This window comes from Parasteatoda tepidariorum, chromosome 11 (genome assembly GCF_982258835.1).
Source record: "Parasteatoda tepidariorum strain Cologne lab strain chromosome 11, Ptep-v5.0, whole genome shotgun sequence".
NCBI classification, from domain to species: domain Eukaryota; kingdom Metazoa; phylum Arthropoda; class Arachnida; order Araneae; family Theridiidae; genus Parasteatoda; species Parasteatoda tepidariorum.
In genome coordinates this window covers 71,110,334-71,125,915 of record NC_141765.1, presented here as the reverse complement: position 1 = coordinate 71,125,915, position 15,582 = coordinate 71,110,334, and the positions used below count along the sequence as shown (strand labels likewise).

General features: G+C 27.5%; 1 protein-coding gene across 1 annotated transcript in view; it reads right to left on the bottom strand.

The window, feature by feature from the left end:
• LOC107443974 (uncharacterized) overlaps positions 1-14,496 on the bottom strand; it is a 31,120-nt gene extending 16,624 nt beyond the window's left edge. Inside the window, exon 1 of the mRNA XM_016058004.4 lies at positions 14,380-14,496. The gene's annotated coding sequence lies outside the window, so the exon portion shown is untranslated. The remainder of the gene's footprint in view (positions 1-14,379) is intronic.
• Between the last annotated feature and the right edge of the window lie 1,086 nt (positions 14,497-15,582).

Below are 15,582 nucleotides of genomic sequence, written 5' to 3'. Positions count from 1 at the left end.
CTGCGCGCGAAGTCGAGCACTTTACGGTAGCACAGTTTAACGAGGACCAATACCGCACACCCTCGGACCCTACGCAGACTGATCCAAGTGGTCACCCACCCGCACACTGACCGCAGCCAGTGATGCTTGACTTCGGTGATCTGCTGGGAACCGTGTCTTAACGATCTGTCCACTACGGGACAATTTTTGAAGTAGAGAATTTAATTCAGAAATAGAGCTTGAATCTAAGTCTTTCATCTCATAATCCTTTAAAATACTCCAAGATTCCGTTATCTGAAATAAACTTTCACTGGCATAGCCGTCAGTTAATTTGCGCTAACACTTTTGGTCTGATGTTCAGATTTTTAGTTCAAAAAAGCTGTGTAATGATACTCAAAACTAACGACACCCGAGATTGAAATTGATTGAACTCAGAAATCTGAGTTCTCTAAAATTCTATAAGGTTTCAATAAAGAGGATGAAATAATATTACGAAATCTCAGTCTTCTGAAAGTTGTATTTTCATATGGTGAAAAAATTTTCCTTCAAAACTTAAAGGTTAACTATTAGCAGAAAAGGAACTAAAAAATCAAATAGTTCTCAAAAAAAATATTACATCTAAAGATTTACATAATAACTGTTAAAAGGTAAATGCTAAATTTTTAATACTTGTTACGAAAAAATGTAGAGGTTTTCTATTAAAGTTTAATTAAAACAATTGACTATTTGATTGAAAACTTTCTTTTAATATTTGGCACCTTTCAATACCTAATGTTAGCGTAGAATTGTTTCGAACTAGGTCTCTCACCGCATCTTAATTAAAATGCACAGATATTAATAGGTACTCATCCGGCCTATCTCTTTACTGACAGCTGTTGTAAAGAACACTTTCGGTTAGATAATTTATTTATTTCTGGATCCTCTGCAGACAAACGGAGTTTTAACTCTAAACACTGGCCTTATTTTTCTGCAGTTGACATTTCACGTTTAGTTTCTTAAAACGACTAAATGTGTGTTTCATAGAATATAATGTCAATCTAGATGTTTGGCTTCGTTCAACCTTCACAATTGACACAAAAGGTCTTTTTTGATACAAAAGAATACAGAAAAGATCAGATATGAATCTAGCAATTTTCAATCGTTTTCTTCAGAATTAGTGTTATGAGGTTCATGTTTTTTTTTCTTTCTTAAATGTAGTTAAAATAAATATTTTATTAAAATTTTAAGCGCATCAGAGAAGAATATTTGCTCAATATTTTTTTAAAAAAAATTTCTTAATAATTTTTAACAGTAAGTCGGTAAAAACTAATTATTATATACACCGTAGGAAAAATTAGCCTTGCGGTGGACACGATTTCTCAAAAGATGCACTGATTAATTTATACTTAACACACTTTTTTGGATAGACTTAACAGGGTAAGAGAATTTAAGAAAAAAATATGTATTACAGTGTTGTATGCATTATTGTATGATTTTGATGTATGTATGATTTACTGAATGTACGTATGATTTACTCAGAAGTATGATTTACTAAAAATTTAGACTATGATTAACAATCCTTTTCGCAATTACGTGATAATGTGGTTGAATTTGTCACTGTATATGACTCCTAATGATTGCAGTATTTGTGAACTACATTATAGTTCAACTCGTTACGAAATTTCTAATAGATTCATTGTTTATTTGAAACAGTCAAGAAATCTTTAACTTATTTTTTACTTTAAAACTGTAATAAATATAATAGATAATAGTTTTTTTTAATATAAAAGATAATATACCGAATAATATGTTTTAGATATTTTACAGGCATTTGTATTCATGATATGAATCAAAATCTAAAATATATTTTACAATAAGTACTTTTAAAAGTATTAAAACAAATAAATATGCAATTTTAACAATATAAATTTTTAATTACTTTTTAGAGTTAATAGGAAATACTAATTTAAGCATAAATGTTTTTATTTAAAATACACGATAAACTACTAATTTTGAATCAAATTATTATAAGCTGAATCAAGAATGAAAAACATACTTTTTTAAATTAATCATATTTTATAAACTAGGTAAAGCATTTCCGCAATAGCCTGTTGTGGATCCTGGGAGTCATAAAGGAAAAGTCTCTACAATTTCGGGACTTACGGCATGATTCTGATAATATAGTCAGCTATCTTTAATTCCAGCTTTAACTTTAATTCCTTTAACCACTAAGCCAGCGCTGGTTTCATAAACCAACTTTGGAAAATACGAAGTAAAAGTATATTATGGTAATATTTCTTTCAATTATGAGAAAAGGAGAAGCAATTTATTTATACAGATTAATTTAAATACTAATTTAATAATTAATTAATTTAAATACTAATAAAGAAATTTAAGGTCTTAAATATATCTTAATTTTTGAAGAAAAAAAACATTTCAGATTTGCTTTGAATTGTTAAAATTGTTGCTTAAAATTGTTTTTAGGTCTTACCAATTTAAACGGATAGCGCAGATTATAACATAAATGAATTCAAAACCAGTTTTTTTAATCATGCAATGGTATTTAAGTATATTGATAGTAATTTTATTAGTTATTGTTTCAGTTTTTGTTATCTTATTACTAAGCAGTATCTATTGGACATTTTGCTCATTTATACTTGTGACCATGATAAAAGATTCTCAAACTACGCTTTCAGTTTAAATTTGAACCTAGTTTTCTATAAATTTGAGACTTTTATCAAAATGTTTCAGGTAATCATAGCTTCACATTGCAGGTAAATATAAAATTTAAAAACTTTCCTTACAGTGTAATCAACGATAGCCACACTAAGAAAAAAGTATGGTCAAAACTATCACAAAAAAAAACCCTCTTAATATCCATATACAAAAAAAGCTTTGAATGAAAAAGCGAAAAACTTTGAACTTTTAAAATATTATTACTACTGCCTAACAACAAGATAATTATCCAGATAGTATATATTGTCACTGTGACGCCATGAAAAAGTAAAAAATGGTCACAATAGTCAACTGTCACAGATGTGACCGTTTTAAATTGTCCCATTGAGTTCATAATGTGACTTTCATGTTACTTCATTTTGTAATATCACATAAAAATTTCATTGGCCATTTATTGTGACTTTTGCAGGTTGGTAGTTTCACCTATATTTTACTGAGATTAAAGTCACTGAAGATCTTTCTTTCCACTTATTTGCCATTTCGCAACTTTTCTTTCTAAATTACAGGGGTATTTTTTGCGACTTATCCCACTAAAGTTAGGCCAGTCCCTTGAGTTATATTCATGTGTGATCTTTTTTAAATGGCTCCGAAGTCCTCTCCATATGATTTTGAAACAAAAAGTATTTCTGTAAACGTGTGTTTCGTAATAAATATTGTTTCCGTTCAATATTGCTCTATTTTCTTAGTCTTACAATGTCAGAAAAAAGATTTTAAATATTAATATACCCCTTGTCGAAATTACCGAACATTATTTAAATCTATTTTAATATTATCTTTTTGAATAAAGAATTTAGATGCCTTCTTCTGTTTTTAAAATAGAGGTATACATTTACATTTCTTTTAAGATTCATGTTAAAAATTTCAAATTTCATACAACTGTTATAGTCGCAAACCATCTCGATAAGATTTATTTTATTCAAAAATATTATTGCAGAGAAAAATAAAGTTTTGAGCGAACAATCCCATAAACTATGCATTTTTGTAATCTTTTAATTTTGAATAAAATTCTTTATTCTATTTGCGTACAACTAGTTTTGATTATATTTGTGCTACTAAGATTTATTTTCAGTTAGAAATGGAGACAAAATTTCATTAAAATATCAAGCACTTTGCATTGAAGTATATAGTATGTTCAGTTACTTTTAGGAATCTTAAAAAATACGTAATTTAAAATGCAAATAATAATGTGTGTAAAATTTTTAATTTATTTTCACAACTTATAAAAATGTAAATGAAGAGATCGTCGATAAGTGAAAATCATTCAAAACAATAAACATCTAATTGGCATTTGTTATCAAAAAGAAAACGATTTTAAATCAAACACGAACTACAGCTGCCACCATTTTTTAATCGTCAGCATATTTTTTTCAAGGTGTCAAATTCAGAAAGTCGATTTGTTGCTATCACTTAAAATTTAACCCATGTCGTCAGTAAAAGATATCTAATAAGATGAAATTTCAATGAATATCATTGTTGAAAATTTAATCTGTTGAAAACGATTCTATATGTAACGAACTTTCATAAAATGTTATTTGTTTGCAGTTGATTTGATGATGTTTAGTTACTTAGTTGTTACGTATTGTTTGGTGAAAAAGAACAAATAACTGGATACTCTATCCCACATCTTTAAAAATGGTAGTCCCTTTTTACATTGTTCATTTCAATATATAAACGAAGAACTCATATGATAATTGTAGCAACTATGATGTCCACCAAAAATTTAATATTTCAAAAAAGTGATCACTTGTGAAGAAGATTTGATACTTTTATGGTGTGGTTCATAGCCATTGCATATTTTTCCCTTTTCGAAAAGTGTTTTGTATACAGTCGAACTCGCTTATAACGAGCTCGGATTTAACGAGAACTCGGATTTACCGAGGGAAACGAGAATATTTGGTTGGATCAATGTTAAGTCTATGGAGCAGAAGTCGCTTTTAACGAGCAAGACCCGGTTTTAGCGAGCTATATTTTTCTGTCTTGCAATCTTTTTTCTCATCTTTCTAGTCTTTCTGTCTTATCTTTTTTTCAAAATGATATGAAATGCGCGAGTTCAAAGTAAGCTGACAAACTATTTTAAATATGCAGATTAATGAAAAAAATAAATGTTTTGGTAGGAATCTTTTCCTTTATTTATCTTTCCGTTTATATTTTCTTTCCTTTAAGACTGTAGCGCAACTAGAAATATTTTGCTGGTTGGGGGGTTAGTTGTCATTAAATTAAGAAAACTATTTAATTAAATTAATTACTGCGATTAAAGTAAGTAAGTATTAATTAAATTTTAAGTCAACTCAATCATTAGACCTCCCCCCCCTCTTCTGGTTGCACGTCTGCCTTAAAGACCCGTTTATTACGAGCACTCGGATTTAACGAGTACATGCTACGGTCCCTTTGTGCTCGTTATAAACGAGTTCGACTGTACCAAGCATGTGATTTTAAGAAGTTTTGAGCTTTCGTAGTGGTTATTTCAAAAGCAGAAAGTGAGTTCTCAACTTCGTTAAATTCCGTTTTGTTCGTTGATGCAACAAAAAGTTTAAAATCATATGAAAGGGGTGAGTCCTACTTATTCTTTTTTCTTGCATAGAAGTTCTTGTAATAGAGAATAAATTAGTATTTATCATTTAAGTTTAATTAGAATAAGTTAGTGTTTTAACATTGATGATAAAAGAAAAGTTAACTTAGTTTGTTTTGAGTTCGCTTTCATTATTCACTATTCTTTGTTTATAGGTTCTTTCGTTTTTAAATACTTATTGGGTGCTTATTTTCGATTTCCAAGACAATGGCATTTCATTTGGATTACATCGTTTTAGTCTTTGTTTCATTGCTTTAACAATGCACCCTAATCAACAAAATTTTGTATGGTTTCTATTTTCTAATTAAGAATGATTAATTTTGTAAAGTAATTAATATGTTGTATGGTTTGTAATATTTTAGGCTTTTTGTTTCACTAAATAAAAAATTTTTGAACAAATAAAAAATTAAAATATTTTAAGTTTTATTTTAAATTAAAATTTTGATTTTTTAATAGCAAATGGTCCTTTGTTTAATAGAAAACGGTCGTATCTTTTTGGGTCCTTCCAAAATTATTTTAATGCTTTTATTTATAATTTTCCCTATACACAATTATTTATTTAATATTATTATAAATAAATACATTTTTATCATTCCCAAGTCAAAATTCTTGATGGTGCAACATCATTTGATATTCACCATCATCCAACATTTTCCATTATGCGTTCATGGTTTTTTATATGACAACAAACTTCCATCATTCCATGATGGAAAATACTACTTTAATACTGTGATGATTAACCATCAAGAGAAGTTTGATTCTCATGGACCAACAATCCATGTTGTTCCGTGGTGGTCCATTCTGGTTGCAAGTATACATTTTCATGATGGCTCAGTGGAAATTCTTATTGGTTCCCATGAATATACCATCAAAACAATTTGCTTTTTTTATGTTGGACTATCATAAATCAGTCTGAATTCCTACTTTGGGATGATGGTTGTTCATAATCGCACCAACATTTAATTTCTAAGATATTATGAGGGAAATTCGTGATGGTACAATAATGCTCTATCCATGATGAGCATAGATGTTAAGCAATCAATGATGGTTTAATAATAATTGTTGGTTAAACAAGAATATATCATCAAAACAATTTTATTTTTTTTTATCTTGACCTATCATAAATTAGACCGAATTCCTACATTGGGGTGATGGCGGTTCATGATCGTTCCAACATTTGATTTCTAAGAAACTATGATGGAAATTTCTGATAGTCAAACATAAACAAACCATCAAAATAGGTTGCTATTCTTATGTTGGACCATCATAAATCAGTCCGAATTCCTACATTGGGGTGATGGTTACTTATGTTGTTAACCATCAAAAATATAATGGTTCATGATGGAATTATTGATGGTTACCATCAAGATTATGTTGGGTCATCAATGGAAAATCATCAAAAATTTTGACTTGGGTTATAATTATTGATTTTTAAAAATGAAATATGCTCATTAAAATGTAGTTATTGCAATCTATGCATTAAAGATATAATTTTTAAATGTAGTAAGCCTATCTCTCCCTATATACGCAAATAACTATATGAAATTTGCATCTTTTAGCAAGTGGTTTTTAGAAAGTAAAATATGGTAGCTTTTTATAAATACTAATTTTTTGCATTTAGAATAATTTCAATTTATGTATTTTGAAATACAGAGCTATTAAATTATATGTGAGTTAACACAATAAGAAAATGTAAATATTTCTGTAAATTCATAATAAAATTTTATTTTAGATATTAAATACTACTTAATCTTGGACTTAATTGAATTACATTTGACTGAATTACATTGAATTACGTTATCATTTATGATTGTTTTCTATATGTGTCTTCATTTAAAATGACGTTTAAACCAAGTAGACAATTGATAATAAAAATTTATTTGAAATATGAAATTGAGACTGTATGCTAGTAATTATTTATGATTGGGCTACATATCTATGGAATACATTTCTATATTTGTGCTAACGACACATGAAGTTCTAGGAGCAATTTAATGCTAAGCCACATTTTAAAATTTGTCAAGATGACATTTTAAAGAGCGTTTTTAGTGTAAAGCACCACAATTTCTATCTTTAAAATAATATGTTATTGTGAATTGAAGTTTTATTTAGTGGATGTTCTAGAAACCTGTGAAGTATTTATGTGTAAACAATGCTAAGTTACCGTTTGATGTAAAGATATCACCTTTGGAAAAAGTGTAGTTTACCGTTATGTTGCCCAAGCCCTCTGTTGAAAAGAAACATTTCACATACATTATTCTTTAAAATTATGCTCGAAAATAAATTATTTTCATTTAAATTTGATGATTTTTAATATTCACAAAATTTTTTTAAATTTTTATTAAAACAATATTTTATTCCAAATACAACAGTTATAAGTGAATTATATTGTTTAAATCATCACAGCAAGAGAAAACATTTTTGTTTATAGTCCATCTTTAAAGGCATTTATGATTAAAAATCTTATGACTCAGAAATGATTCCACCAACTTCTCTCAATTTTTTATTGTCATTTAATATTACCTAGTATAAAATGGCGCAAAAATTAATGTATCTTAAAATTCAATTTTCGCTTACCCTTATTAAAAAAATAATAAAAGCTAGGAAAAATTATTTTTTACTTGAAATTATCTTTTGGTAAACGAATTTTATAATTGTGAATTAAGTTTTTCGATTTACTTCATAACTTTTCGAAATGTAGCTAAATGCGCAGAAAGTGAAATTATTAAGGGTCTCTCTCCTCTTGAAACTATTTAGATCATGTTTTCAAGATTGCGATATTTGATGATCAAAAACCCAAATCCGCTGGGAAAATGTATGTTTAATTCAAAGAAAGTATGTTTTAGTTTCTGTAATTTAATCAATAGTTAGCACTATTTAAAAAATATATTTGACAACGCATATTTGACCACGTCCATTTGAACCATCAAGATTGGCACTTAGTCAGATCACTAGAAAAAAAGTTGTTTAAGGCTATATCGTTTTTTATTTTGCGCAATGTAAAGAACGCCAGAAAAAAAAGAACGGACCACTCTGCATAACTTTTTATCTAATGATTAGATCTTCACGTTTTTTGGACTCAATCTTAATGGTTTGTGGGGGGGGGGGGACCTCAAATATGTTAATTTATTAGTGCAGACGATATTTTAAGCTGTGAAATTTGACTTTCTCTGGATAAACATACCTTTCTTTTTTCAACGAATTCGAGTTTCTGTCCCCCTCTCCCCCTCCAATATATATATATATATATATATATATATATATATATATATATATATATATATATATATATATATATATATATATATATATATATATATAATTCAAAATTTTTCAAGAGAGTGATCCAAAGTTTGGACCCCTTAATGTTAATTTTACTTTTTGCGCATTTCACATACCTGGAGAACTTTTTTAAACGAATTGAAAAATATTTGCACGCAATTATAAAATTCATTTATCCAAAGACAATTTATTGCAAAAATAAACTTTTGTAAGACTAGGTTGGTAGGGCGTCACCTCAATGTCCAAGGGGTCGTGAGTTCGATCAAGGCCAGCCTAAACTCCATGTGTAGTAAATGGTGCTGCTCAAAGTTTGAGAAAAATCGGTTGAAAAAGTCATATGGTTAAAATTCGATTTCTCAGGAACTACTTAACCGATTTCGCTCAGAATTTGTATCTAATTATGTAAAATTACATACTTTAAAATAATGTAAAAAACTGTATAAGTAGCAATTCAAAACTTTTCCGACTATTATTTAATAATATTATAAAAATAATAAACATTTGGTAAAATTTGCTATGGGGACAATATTTCCGCGATTGCGGCTACTCCCTGTATCTTAGGGGTCAGAATTCCTAATCCGTTGGAAAAAAAAAAGGTACGTTTATTCAGAAAAAGTAAGTTTTTTTGTCTGATTTTGTTACTTAAAGTATCCTCTGCACTATTTAATTAGCATATTTGAGGTCGCTCATTTGAATCATTCAGACTGAACATGAAGATCCGATCATTAGATCAAAAGTTATTCAGTGTGGCCCCGCTTTTTTGCGCACTGTAAACCTCATCAAAAATTTAAAAAAACAATTTTAAATTTGTTAACTGTTTCTGAAAAAAAGAAAAACCTTTTATTACGCATTTCTTATAATGACCAGCGTTGATCTGTCGATCTATATAAATTTTTTATCAATGCCACAGCTTTACAATTTTCTACTCAATCCAGAAGCATTTAAGGATTTTATCTTGGAGGATTATTCCCATTTTCGTTCGTCGCTGAAGAAAAAAGTATGGTCAAAACTACAAGAATATGGTAAAATGTACCCCGTTTCTATCTATGCGGAAGCACCAAAAATTCAGTAATTTTTCCCGAAGCACTTTGGTTATGATTTTAGCAAAATTAACGACAAAATATGGTTTTATAATTTGTGATAAAATTCGGTAAACATGGTAAAATTTGGTAATTTTATCATTATACTTTAGAGCATGGTATTAAGACCATTTATTCGCTTAAATTTATTTTTCAGTTCTGTATTTTTTGATAAGTGTGTGGTAATAAAACCTAAAATTTTTCGGAAGCTAGAATTTTCTTTAAATAGCTACCATATGCATGGAAAACTTACCAAATGAATTGTCTAAATTTCATATGTTTTAGTTTGTATTACTAGAATTATGGAATGATATTACCATACAGTACGGATATTACCATACAGTACCAGTGTTTTTTTTTCTTCTCCGTTTGAAGAGTTCACAAAGTTATCCTTAGGGCAAAGATATTTAATAGAAACACCATACATCTTATTGCATGCTACTTTTATTATCTATATTTTACATGCATTAAAAATATATTTAACTTTATCTGGTGACAGTGTATATCAAGCCTGATCTGAATTTCATAAGAAAAAATGTTGTTTTGTGTCCGGTGAAAGTAAAACAGAAATGTAAGTAATAAATGATTGTCTTATGAGCAACTTATTTTAATAAATATTGAAATCCAAGAAAAAACTATAAACTTGATGAATCGATAAAGAATCACCGTGTGACGTTCAACAGATTGCAGAAACGTAAGGAGAAATCTTTTGTTAATCCTCAGTATTCATATGACCTTGTCAATTCACTTTTTTCTACTTTCTATTCACGTGAAAGTATTTTTTCAAGCCAATCTTAAGGATTTGAAAGTTTTATCTCAAATATGCTAAGTGCCAATAATTAATTAAATTACGACTCAAATATGCACTTTCTTTGAATAAATATACTTTTTTTTTAACAGACTTAGATTATTAACCCCCAAAGTAGTTAGATATAATTCTTAGTGTAAATTACTTTACCTCCAAAACATATTAGGGCACCAAAATAATTGTGAAATATAGTTCTGAGATATATAGTTCCTACAGATAGGTCGAAAGTTTGGGCACCTTCATGTTAATTTTATTTATTGCATATTTCGCATACCTCGAAAGTTTTTTTAGCGAATCAAAACTTTCGCACACTCATTTATTCAAAGATAATTCTACACTATAATTAATTTTTAACAACCATTTATTACTTTGTTTAAAAATTGGTGAAAAAAATTGAATTAAAAGATAAACACGTTTTTACATAGTTTTAAACTATGTCATTTTAAATGATTAAATACGAAATTAGTGAAAAAGTTATAAAGATATAGAAAGTTGAAAATATACGTTTTTAAATTTTTTCAGCTCAACTATTCCATAAATTTTATACAAATTTTTTATAATGTTGTTTATACATACAATATTTTAGATAACCATAAAATGTTTTCAATTACAATGTTTAAATAATCATATAATTACAATTACACAGTTTAAACTTTCATTAGATTTTGATAATTATAATGAATAACGATTCTTTAACTATATGAGTTAAAATAATAGTTATGTACTTACAATTACGTAGTAAAAATTTGAATAACATACCACTAAAAAAATTGATCAATAGCAAATAAAATTACAAACAAAATTCATAATAATGAAGATTTGATTTTTGCATGAAGCTAACTTTGAATAACTGAATTTTATAAGTGCCTCCGCTCTCTTGACAAAACTATTAAGACCAAATTTTTCTGGATAGTTGTTTTATTTTGTCACTTACATAGCTTAATAAATACTTAGCTCTAATAAATTAGCGTATTTAAGGGCAACTCTTTGAACCATAAAGACTAGCTCTTAGTGCCAGAAAATCTAATCATTTGCGCAGAAGTTATTCAGGTTGATAACCTCTTTTTCAGCATACGGTAATTTTTTAGGAACCAAAGTAAGTAGTTCGAATTATTTTACATTGCTTAAGAACTATTAATTTTGCTTAAACTTAAAGCTATGCATATGCTTTTATTTATTTCATTTAAATAAATACAATTTTATAATACACTTTTACAATAAGTTATTATATTATTAAAATTTTTCTCAAAGTAAATAGAAGTTGTTTGAATGAATATTTATCTGACATTTAAAAAGTTAGCATGATTTCTTTTTTAAAAGCATCATTGTGATTTCTAATTTAGATCTCTTAATGTCGATGATAAACCATAACAGAGAATTTCGTCTGATGATAGGGGAGACCAACCCACATTTTTCAAAGTTGAATTCTAGTGAACAAAAGGTTACGTCAGAGACACACATCAAAAAGTGTCTCCTGATACGACAGTTGTGATGCTGTAGTGAGGGATTCTTTGTAAAAAGATATAAATATATCACGAGAGCTGCCAAGAAAAGATCTCTGCAACTTTGTTGACGAAATACCATTTCAATGTTTTGTTTGAAATAATCATTGGAGCAACATTTTATTTTTAAACAGTTATCAAATATTTTATTTGATCATTACGTAGTTTTTCGTGAGAGAATATCTTATTTAAAAAAATATATATGTTTTTTTAAAAAATTTGTCTATTTTTTTTTTTAAATATTTGTTTATATATTGTCATTCGAAGAATAAAATAACACAACTTATCGAATTTTTAAAATCATTTAATATACCTCTTAATTGTTTATGTTTAAATATCATTCATATCAGATGTGAGAAATGTTATCTAATTAGCTGTTACCTACAAGGAACGACACAACAGTTATGCCGGGACGCAGCCATTTATTTCTTATCAATATGGCATGCTGCTCATCTGTTGTATATTACATCACATAGTTACACATTCATAGAGATTTCTTAAAATTATGTGCATTTTTTAAACAAACTAATATAATATTAAGTTGATGTAATAAATCATAATTCATTCTAGTAATTAATCTCATTTTAACGAAACATGAAATTTTAAATCATGTAAAGATTAATTACGTTTATGTAAAAATGTAAAAATTAATTACGTATTAATTATGTTTATCTATATTTTGATTGGTAATATGAACACAATGATTTAAGTAACGATAAAACAAATACTCATCTCCCTCTATAAGTGACCCAATGTCTAATTAGGCCACTAAGGCAATGCGCCGCATGTGGTCAACTTTCACAGGTTTCAATGTATATCATATTTTAACTAACTGAGGAAGTATCACTACGCAGAGAATAGAATGGAAGAAGACCTCCCATGGATTGTTGAATCAGTAGAAGAAGATGCCATATTTAATGGATATTGAAAAACATTTATCATTTTATAACTTGGGTGCAGGAAACTGATTTGTTTTTACCTGTGTTTTACATTATTTATAATTCTATTTAAATATTTGAAATTAATTATAAGATAAAAATTGAAATAGTAACGTGCATACGGATAGCTAAGTTTTTTTAAGAAATGCAGATCAAAAAATCTAGGATCACCATTAAAATTCAAAACTAGTGAAAGGAAAATTAAATTGCGATATAAGCAGTTAAGGAAACATAATATTTTCAATACAAATAGTATATTGTGTAAATTAGCACTAGATTTTTAACATAATGTTTACATGCTATATATTTGAAAAAATAAACTATATTTCAAGGTATGTAAAAAAAATATTATATTTATTAGGAATTTTTTATTAAATTTTATTTTTTCTCTTTTTAAACTTCATTTTTCTTAAAAATGCTACTTTAAACCAATAACTAAGTAAAAGCTAACAATTTTCATCAAGAAGTAATTATATGAACTAGGCATTTGTCAGCTATTATGTATAATGTTATTATGCATTAAAAAGATAAGGAAATAACTTGGCTCTATATGTTGCTAAAATTTGATAAAGTAAATAAATATTTTCATATATATTAAAAATTATTAAATTAACTTAATTTATCTAGAATATATGATGAAAGTGAAAAAATATTTTTTTCCATGGAAGCGTATAAAAAATATTCAAATGCCTGTAATACAATTTATATCTTTATATACTTTTTCAATAACATATTATATTTTAACAAATAAATCTAAAAAGTACTAGCTATCAAAACTGTCTAAATAATACTTGCTAAGTTATATAATTCATTTTCTAATTATTTAAGTTTTATTTCAAAATTTTTTTTTATTTACCTTTAAATCATATTTAATTACATAAATTGTATTTATACATTATGTAATGATCTAAAATTAATATGAAAGCATAATGTTTTAATGCACTTTAAATATAATTTGTATTGAAACTTATATTTTTAATATTTTAAACATCTGAAATGAAAGTTTAATTTTAAAAAATAGTGTGCATTAATAAGTTTTTTATAAATTATTATAAAACATTTATAAAGGTACCAGGACGCAGATCTTTAAAGTACACTCCATTGTGAATAGTAATTATTTAGTATTGGTTAAAAATATATGCTGTTATTTAGAGAGAATTCCTTTTTTTTTTATATAGAATTAAATGTCCATATAAATGCCGAAATGCTCAATAACAGTTTTTTTATGCTCAAATTTTAGAATTACTATTGCATTATTTATTATTATTATTATTTAGTAAAAATTTTTTAAACATCTAAAAAGTAAACCATTCCTATTTAGGTAATAATTTTGAAAATCTTTTGCCGCAAAAGTTTTAAAATTTACATATTGCACAAGTTAATACAACATGCGCACATGAATTTATCATATGTTCTATTAAAAAAGGAATTTTAAATATACTATGTGATACTCAATTTTAAATAAAAATGCTTTAATTATAAATGAATTCTGAGAAATATTAATTACCTTGTTTTGCTCTGTACGAAATCAGAAAAATTTTAAGATGCGCAAGAAGAACGTATTCTCTTTAAGAGAAAAGTAAGATGCTTTAACACACGTGGGTAGGGTTGTCAAGAATCGTTTTCGCCAAATCCACGCGATTAGACTCCTTTGAAATATTAAAACATTCGCCAAATGTTATTGCTTTAGAATTGTTTAAAGCAGTGAAATAGAAATGAATAGCAGGTTTAAAGAATATAAAATTTTGCTTAAATGATTTGACTACGTTTTAGTTTACCCTTAGATAAAAAATTAAAGGTAAACTTAAGACGCATTTAGACAAGTACCAATAACATATGATCAAGGCACGTATTATCTTAAATAAAGGGTTTTCTAAAAGGCCAACCTTAATATATATTTTTAAAATCAAAAATGAAGATAAGAAGAGTTTAGAATTATTTTCTCCTTGAATTTTTCCATAGCACACGGGGACATAAAAACCTGATTGGTTGCGGATTAAAGGTGCTTCCAATAATCACCTCTTCTTATTGCAATTAAACAGGTTTCGTACATTAACTGTGGAGCTGTTTTTTTTCCCTTTGCTTTATTAATTTGTGTCTCTAAATTTAGTTAGGATTTTAAAAACAGATATCCTGTTGGAAAACCTTGTATAAAGGATGACTGATACATTAGGTAATTTTTCTCCTAGAAAAAAGTGTACTACATAAAATTTAGGCTTAGGAAAATATAATGATGACTATTTGCGTTTCATGTAGAGGAAAATCACGAAACTCCCATGGTTATCCTGGAGGAAAGGGGACTCTAACCCATGATCCGTCTACCACTAAAGATATTTTACATCAGCACTGAGATCGGTGCGAGCCGGATTCGGAATTCGTATATCGACCAGCCCTCTCTGGGATTCGAACCCGGGTCATGCCTATTGGGTTTATTGCGTGGTAGCATCAAAGAAAATAATATTTTAAATTATTTCTTAAAATTTTTTTTTCTAAATCAAGTGACTAAATTTTGATTGCTACACTGGACTTTCGAATGAACATAAAAATAACATTTCGTCTATGGAAAAGCAAACGGGACTTAATACATAAATTGTTATAATGGAAGTTTGCTGTTATGGGAGGCTGACAAGAAAAACGTAAACTGTTTTTGTATTGCTTACGGGGCTTTTTTTTATTTGTTTTTCTTTGTCACCATCAATGAATAGCCTAA